The sequence below is a fragment of the Tupaia chinensis genome, unplaced genomic scaffold (assembly GCF_000334495.1).
Source record: "Tupaia chinensis unplaced genomic scaffold, TupChi_1.0 Scaffold144346_1, whole genome shotgun sequence".
Taxonomy (NCBI): Eukaryota; Metazoa; Chordata; class Mammalia; order Scandentia; family Tupaiidae; genus Tupaia; species Tupaia belangeri.
This window is the reverse complement of record NW_006204205.1, coordinates 1,561,376-1,569,383: the sequence shown is the minus strand read 5'-3', so window position 1 is coordinate 1,569,383 and position 8,008 is coordinate 1,561,376. Positions and strand designations below refer to the sequence as shown.

The 8,008-nt window shown below is 43.8% G+C and overlaps 1 protein-coding gene across 1 annotated transcript in view; it reads right to left on the bottom strand.

Moving 5' to 3' along the window:
• SAR1B (secretion associated Ras related GTPase 1B) overlaps nucleotides 1-5,847 on the bottom strand; it is a gene marked incomplete in the record, with an annotated part of 51,028 nt that extends 45,181 nt beyond the window's left edge. The window contains 1 exon segment of the mRNA XM_027767646.1: nucleotides 5,729-5,847.
• Between the last annotated feature and the right edge of the window lie 2,161 nt (nucleotides 5,848-8,008).

The following is an 8,008-nucleotide window of genomic DNA, read 5'->3' as shown; positions in this document are numbered from 1 at the left end:
GGATGGCCACGCTGCAATCCCTTCTCCTCCATTCTCCTCTGGGGATCTTGGGTACGCATGCACACGTGCCCAGCATAAAGTTAAGCCACCACAGTCGACTACATGGGAATTCAGCAACATAGCCATTATGCCAACTGCTGGTCCCAGGTATGAACTTTTTTAAGCTACACAAAAGATGACAAGATACAGATACTCAGAGGTGTACAGCTGGAGGAAAATAAGAGGCAAACACAAGATCAGAGTTTGATCGCAGAATCAATGTATTAACAACACTGGGATGCAAAGCAAGATAGAGCTACACAAAAATAAATCTGAATTTAAAATGTGCTTTGGAGACACTCCTTGGCATGGTGGTTAAGGCAGTTAAATCCTACATGGCCAACTGTGTGGATAAGTCCTAGAAACGGCAGTTTGAGAAACATGCCATGTGTGTATGCCAAAAATCCTGAAAGGAGAGAGAGAAGGGACTGTGGTGTGACCATTCCCACATAAAGTGATTTCTCACTTTCTCTCTCTCTCCCTCCAGAAAGTGTATATACCTTCTGGCAAACTTCTGAAAAATTTAAAAAAAATTTTTTTTTTCAAAAAGCACCTTTTGGAGACCAGCAGATGGCATAATGGTTATGTTGCTGGACTCGCACATAGTCGACTATGGTTCTAATCCTAGACCCAGTGGCTTAAAACTCATGCCGGGTGCATGTGCGTGTGTGCCCAAAATCCTAAGAGGAGAATATAGAAGGAGTTGTGGTGCAGCCATCCCCCTGGGGGGGTGACTTCTCACTTTCTGTCTCTCTCTCTCTCCAGCAAGTGCACATGCCCTGTAGCAAAAATTTCCCTAAAAAAAAAAAAAAAGCACCTTTTGGGGACCAGCAAATGGCAAAGTAGTTATGTTGCTGGACTCCCACTTGGCAGACCATGTCCAAGATCCCAGAAGAAGAATAGATGAGACTCCAGTATGGCCATTCCCCTTGGGAGTAATTTCTCAATTTTTCTCTCACTGTTTCTGTCTCTCTCTCTTGCACACGTCCTAAGGCAAAGCCTCTTTTTTTAAAAAACACCTTTTGAAATACAGGGGTACTTCAAAAAGTCCACAGAAAAGTGGTATTATAGTACAAATTTATTTTGGTGCAAAAAAAAAAAATGGAATCCATGCATAGTTTTTTCAAACCATATATTTCCTATGAACTTTTTTTTTTAGAGAAAATTTTTTGCTATAGAGTGTGTACATTCACCACAGAGACAGAGGGAGAAACAGAAAGACAGAAAGCGAGAAAATCACCCCCTGGGGGATAGCAACCTGCAATCCTTCTCCATTCCCTCTTGGGATCTTGGGCAAGCACTTACATGTGCCCAGTGTGAGTTTTAAGCTGCTGGGTCCAGGACTTGAACCAGTCAACTATGCAGGGGTCCAGTTTTAAGCCGCCAGGTCCAGGACTCGAACTGCAGTCGGCCACATGGGAATCCAGTGCCTTTCATCACCATGCCACCTGCTGGCCCTCTCTCTGGTCAAATTAAAAAATAGTAATAGGAGCTGGGGGACCAGCAGTTGGCATATGTAATGGCTATGTCACTGGACTCCCACATAGTTGACCATGGTTGGAGTCCTGGACCTGGTGGCTTAAACATGCCAGTCACATGTGCATGTGTGCCCAAGATCCCAAGAGGATAATGGCGGAGAAAGCACTGCAGCATGGCCATCCCACCTGGGGGGTGATTTCTCGCTTTCTGTCTCTGTCTCTCTGTCTTTCTGGCGAGAGCACGTGCCCTATAGCAAAACCCTCTCCGAAACAAAAAATGAATAAAATAATAATAACAGGGGCCAGAAAGGTGGCATGGTCATTAAAGGCGCTGGGCTCCCATATGGCAAACCACAGTTCGAGTCCTGAACCTAGCAGCTGGCTTTCTCACTTTCTCTCTCTCGCTCTCTCCCCCTCTCCCTCTTCCTTTCCGGTCAAATTAAATAAGTAAATAAAAATAAAGTTAGAAAAATTAATAAATAAAATTAAATTTAAAATAATAGATAAAATGTACAAATTCAGAGCTGGTTCCATGGCCTAGTAGTTAAAGGAGCTGGATCCTACATGGTGGACCGCAGTTCTAATCCCAGCTCCAACTGCTTGATAGACATAACAGTGAGTGTGTGTGCCCTCAATCCCAACAGAATGAAGAAATGGAAGAGAAGATTATAGCCTAGTGAGCAGCTGCTTTCTCCCTCTACCTCCTTCCTCTGCCTTTGTCTCTATATCTCTCTGGTGAGAGCATACACCCGGTGGCAATTAAGAAAAAAGTACAAATTCCATAAGCTCAGTATCTTGTTAGTAAGCTAATTCAGGTCCTTTCCCTTCCAAATTCAAATTGTTCTAGAAATATAAAGAAGTCCAAACTATGCTTGACCAAGTTTGGTAGAATTTCAGTAAATTATTATTAAGGATGAACATTTAAAATGTTGAATATTTCAAGACAATGTGGTTTCATAAATTTTCTCCCCTATAATTTTGCTTCTTCTTTTTTTTTTTGTTTAAGAGAAATTCTTATTACAGGATGTATGCACTTGCCAGAGAGACATAAAGACAGAAAGTGAGAGGTCACCCCTCCCCGGGAGGAGGCGGGGCGATGGCCACGCTGCAATCCCTTCTCCTCCGTTCTCATCTCCAGATCTTGGGCATGCACGCACAACCACCTGGCGTGAGTTTTAAGACACCGGGTCCGGGACTCGAAACGCAGTCAACTGCATGGAGTCCAAAGACATAACCATTATGCCTTCCATTGGTCCTATCCCCTAAAATTTTTAAGATTTTCTTTTTCAGCCTTTCAAATTTTGAAACTGACTCAAAAAATTCAAGAAACCATTTTAGGATGGTTAAATAAGAGAACTAAACCTTTTGGGTCATGTGGTAAAAAGAAAATACATACTCAAGTTTCCTTTAGGGAAAAGTAACATGAGATTAAGGTGGCTAAAACCATGACAAATATTATAAAGGAAAAGAAAATCAATGTTAAAAGAAGCTTAGGGCCAGCCACTGGAGTGGTGGTTAAGATGACTGGATTCCACATGGCTAACTGCCCAGTCCCAAGTCCCAAGTCCCAGACTAGTGGCTTGAAAAACACCAGGAACATGAGCACGAATACCCAAAATGCAGAAAGGAGGGAGAAATAGCGAGTGCATGTGCACTGTGGCAAAATATTTTTAAAAATAAAAAAAGAAGCTTGTTTGTGAGTCTGAATACTGAACTTGCCAATATTGAACTAAAAAAATGAAAACTGACATATGGGGACCAGCAGTTAGCGTAATGGCCACGTCGCTGGACTCCCATGTAGTCGACCATGGTTCACGTCCCGGACCCGGTGGCTTAAACTCACGCTGGACGCATATGCATGCGTGCCCAAGATCCTAAGAGGAGAAGGGAGAAGGGATTGTGGCATGGCCATCCTCCCTGGAGGGTGATTTCTCACTTTGTCTCTCTGTCTCTCTCTGTCTGTCTGGTGAGCGCACGCGCCCTATAACAAAAGCCTCTAAAAAAAAAAATTGACATATGTGATAACAAATTCAATCCTTAAAATAACTGAAGTTATCTAAAAGCAATATGCAGAAAGAGAAACTACAACACTGTGATTTAAAAATTATTTACTTTGGGGCCGGCAGGTGGCGTGGTGGTTAAGCGCACTAGACTCCCACATGGCCAACTGTGGTTTGAGTCCTGGACCTGGAAGCTTGCCTTCTCACTTTCCCTCTCCCTCTCTCTCTCTCTCACTCTGTCCCTCTCTGGTAAAATTAAAATAAATAAAGTTAAGTAAAACAATTCTTAAACAAATTATTTACTTAGTAATATTTTGCAGAGAAATAATTGATAGGCGTTTTGGCTAAGTGGGTGGAAAAATAATGAATCATTGCTATAGAATCTAATTTGTAAGCTTCCAATGACATGAGAATGATTTACTATTTTTGTGATTCTCATTTTTTTTTTTGGAGATTTTTTTTTGCTATAGGGCGCGTGCGCTCGCCAGACAGACAGAGAGAGACAGAGAGACAGAAAGCGAGAAATCACCCCCCAGGGGGATGGTCACGCCGCAATCCCTTCTCCTCCGTTCTCCTCTCGGGATCGTGGTCACGTACGCACACGCGCCCGGCATGAGTTTAAGCCGCCAGGTCCGGGACTCGAACCGCGGTCGACTACGTGGCACTCCAGCAACATAGCCATTACACTAACTGCTGGTCCCATGATTCTCATTTTTGATAGACTAATCTTTTGTCTCAATTCTTGGAAGAATTTCTATTCTTCACAGTAGTGCAAAGAAAGGTTAAACTGCATCTTAAACTGCTAATATGCATAATTATTAAGAATGTTTCTCTAACATTTCTAACATTAAAAACAACTGTTTTTCTATGAACTTAGAAAACGCCAACAAACTTTTTTTTTTTTTTGAGAGGTTTTTGAGAGGACGCATGCACTGGCCAGAAAGACAGAGAAAGACAGAAAGTGAGAAATCACCTCCCCAGGGGAATGGCCACACGGCAATCCCTTCCCCTCCATTCTCCTCTTGGGATCTTAGGCACGCACACACATGCACCCCTGGCCAGAGTTTTAAGTCACCGGGCCCGAGACTCGAACTGCAGTCGACTACATGGGAGTCCAGCAACATAGCTATTATGCTAACTTCTGGTCCCATTAATTATTTTTTAAAGAATTATTTTATTTAACTTTATTTATTCATTTATTTATTTTAATTTGACCAGAGAGGGGCAGAGCAAGAGAGAGAAAGAGAAGAAAAGTGAGAAAGCAAGCCGCCAGGTCCAGGACTTGAACCAGGGGTGACCATGTGGGACTCCAGCACCCTTAACCACCACGCTGGCTGCCGTATCACTAATTATTGACAAACTAAATCTTCCTTTATTCATCTGTAGAGACACTACAAGGGCCTTACACATAGGTGGTGGTGTTCCTTTCCTCTCCTTCTTTCCTTTGCTTCAGTGCTATTTACTCTTAACTAATATTTTAACATTGAACATCAAGATTTTTTCAGAGTATGATACTCTGACAATACAGTTTGACGTAGGAACATGTAAACAATCCTCAACGCAAATAATAAACGACACTAGGTTTACTTGTTCAGGTTGAAAGATGTCTTCACCTTGTTTTACCCCATGTACCAAATACCTTAATCTCTGGACGAATCTCATTCTTTCTGGTAACGATGACAGTATTCAGCTGTTTGAAAACAACTGTTTTATTGAATATAGACCACTGTGTAAATCATTCGTTTTCCCAGTCATATTTCTTTTCCCCACTCACCTGGGACTTGGGCTATGACAAACTTCATTACATTACGAGCGAGGAAGCTCAGTTTGCCCCTACACTGATTGAGTGCTGAAAACAACACGACGCGCGCGTCACAGCGTCTTCAGCTGTCAAAGATCCCCGCCGCCTTCGCCTAACCAGGTGAGGAAACTGAGGCCGAGGGGAAGAAGGGGCTTGCCTGCAATCATCACGCTCTTTCCAGAAATAACCCAGTGTCTGAGAGCAACAGCGTTTTGCCTCGGGCCATCTGAGCCGCCTGCGGACTCCCGACTCTCCTCTCTCGCTGCCAGGTTCTGGAGCGAAAAAGAGATTCCCCTTCCTTGCGGGACCACAGGCAGGGGCTCTGAGTAAACCCAAGCCCAAAAGTGCGCCTTCCTCGGGGTCCACAGCTGTCGTCCGCTGCCCCTTTAGGAGGAGGAGTTGCCACTCACCTGCGACTGGAGAGAACGCAATCCCCGGTTTGGCTTCGGCCCTACACCCTGAGACCGAACTGCAAAGTGCGATGGCTGCCAAAGCCCCAACTCGCGTCAGCTCCTTCCGGGCCGGCGGGTGTCTCACTAGCAACTGTCCGTGGGACCGCAGCGCTGAACGTCCTCAGTTCCGCTTTTCTAGGTCTGGTCGCCCATCCGGTAGCTCAGCGCACCCGCCCGGAGCCAACCCTCACCACACCTGCCCGAAGGGGCTTCAGGGACCCCGGGGCCCTAGAAGACAAGAAAATACTTGTCTCTAGCTGGGGGAAATTACCTTTGGCATCTGTTTTTTTAAAGACACTTTATTTTTTCATTTTTAATTTCACTTTCTTTTATACATTCGATCACATTATTTAGCTTATAAAATGAATATTTCAACAGGTGAACATTTCTCCCTAGTACAGTTGATACAATTATAAAATATCTTCAACAGATAATACCACATTTGTTTGTCCCATTAATGCTTGCTTCCCTATTGTTCTTCTAAATGTCTTTCCTCAGACCCTCCTCTTTCTTTGTCCCTTTAATGCTTTGCCTCCCTATTGTTCTTCTAAAAGACCGTCCTCTTTCACACACTATATCTGGTATTTACATCTATAAACTGTGTTTCTATATCCTTTAGTCAATCAGTTTCAGTCATAAAGTGCAGACACTCGGTATATATTAAGTGGGGACATACAATGCCTCTCCTTTATAGCCTGGCTTGCTTGACTCAAGAGTAAATCTTCCATATTCATCCACTTCCTGTCAAAAGCCAAGGTTTTGTTGTTTTTTATGGCTGAGCAGTATTCCATAGAGTATATGTGCCACAGTTTTTCTATTAATTCATCTGTTCATAGGCATTTGGGTTGGTTCCGTGACTTAGCAATTGTGAATTGTGCCACAATAAACATCGATGTGCACTTTTCTGATTAAGTATTCTTCTGTCCTTTGGCTAGATACCAAGAAGTGTGATTAAAAACACGTTTTTAAGGTATGGGAAGGTCTGGAGGCTTGTGGGGAAGGGGCTAGAGTTTCACGCTGCTGAGTAAGGCTAGGGTCATATGCGAGGCCCTGGTTGGGATCCAGGACCAGCCTACTGCACCTATGATCCTAGCTAACTGGGAAGCTGGGGCAGAAGGCTACAAGCACAAGACCCTGTCAAAAGTACCTCTTTTTCCCCCTGCTCTTTTTTTCTCTCTCTTAAAAAAAAAAAAAAAAAAAAAAAAAAAAAAAAAGGTATTTGATGTGGTTAAAGGGCTGAGCTCCCACATGGCTGACTGAGGTTCTAGTCCTGGCCAGGCAAATGTTTGTGCCCAAAATCCCGAGAGGGAAAAGGTGGGAAAGGGATTGCCACATGGCCAGCTCCCTGGAGGGTGATTTCTTACTTCTTTCTCTCTGTCTCTGGTGAGCTAAGGTGCAAAAATCGCTAAAAAAAAAAAAAAACTAGGAGCCAGCAAGTGGTGGTTAAGGTGCTAAATTCCCACATGGGTGACCGAAGTTTGAGTCCCAGACCTGACAGCTTGAAAATCACACTGGGCACATGTGGGTGCATACCTAAAATCCCAAGAAGAGAATGGAGAAGAGATTGCAGAATGGCCATCTCCCCCCACCCCCCCCCGGGGGGGTGCTTTCTCACTTTCTTTGTCTCTCTCTCTCTCTCTCTGTTGAGCACACACTCTATGGCAAAAACATAAAATAAAATTAAAAAACAGATAAACCTGTTTTGTTTTTGTTTCTGTTTTTAATTTGCCAGAAGGTGCATGAACTGGAGAGAGAGGAAAAAAGAAAACGGAAAAACACCACCTTTGTAGAATGGTTACTCCCATAATCCTTTCTCCTCTGTCCCTCCCTTCAGGACTATGAGCATGCACACAGGCATGCCTAGTGCATTTTTCAAGGCTCCAGGTGGAGACTTGAACCCCTAGAAGGCCTTCTGGGATCTAGCCACCTGAACCATAAAGTTACAGGCTGGGCCATAAACCTTTTTTTTTTTTTTTTTTTTACCATAAGGTAGGTATGCTCACAGGATACCAGGAAAGTGAGGAATCATCCTACGGAGAGGATGGCCACAGCGCAATCCCTTCTCCTCCATTCTCCTTGAGATTTTGGGCACTCACACACTCATGCTCAGCACATTTTTCAGGGCACTGGGTCTGGAACTCTACGAAGTTGGCCATGTGGGATCCAGTGCCTCAATCACCATGTCACTTGCCGGCCCCATAAGCCCTTCCTTGCCTTTTTTAAAAAAAGATTTTTGCC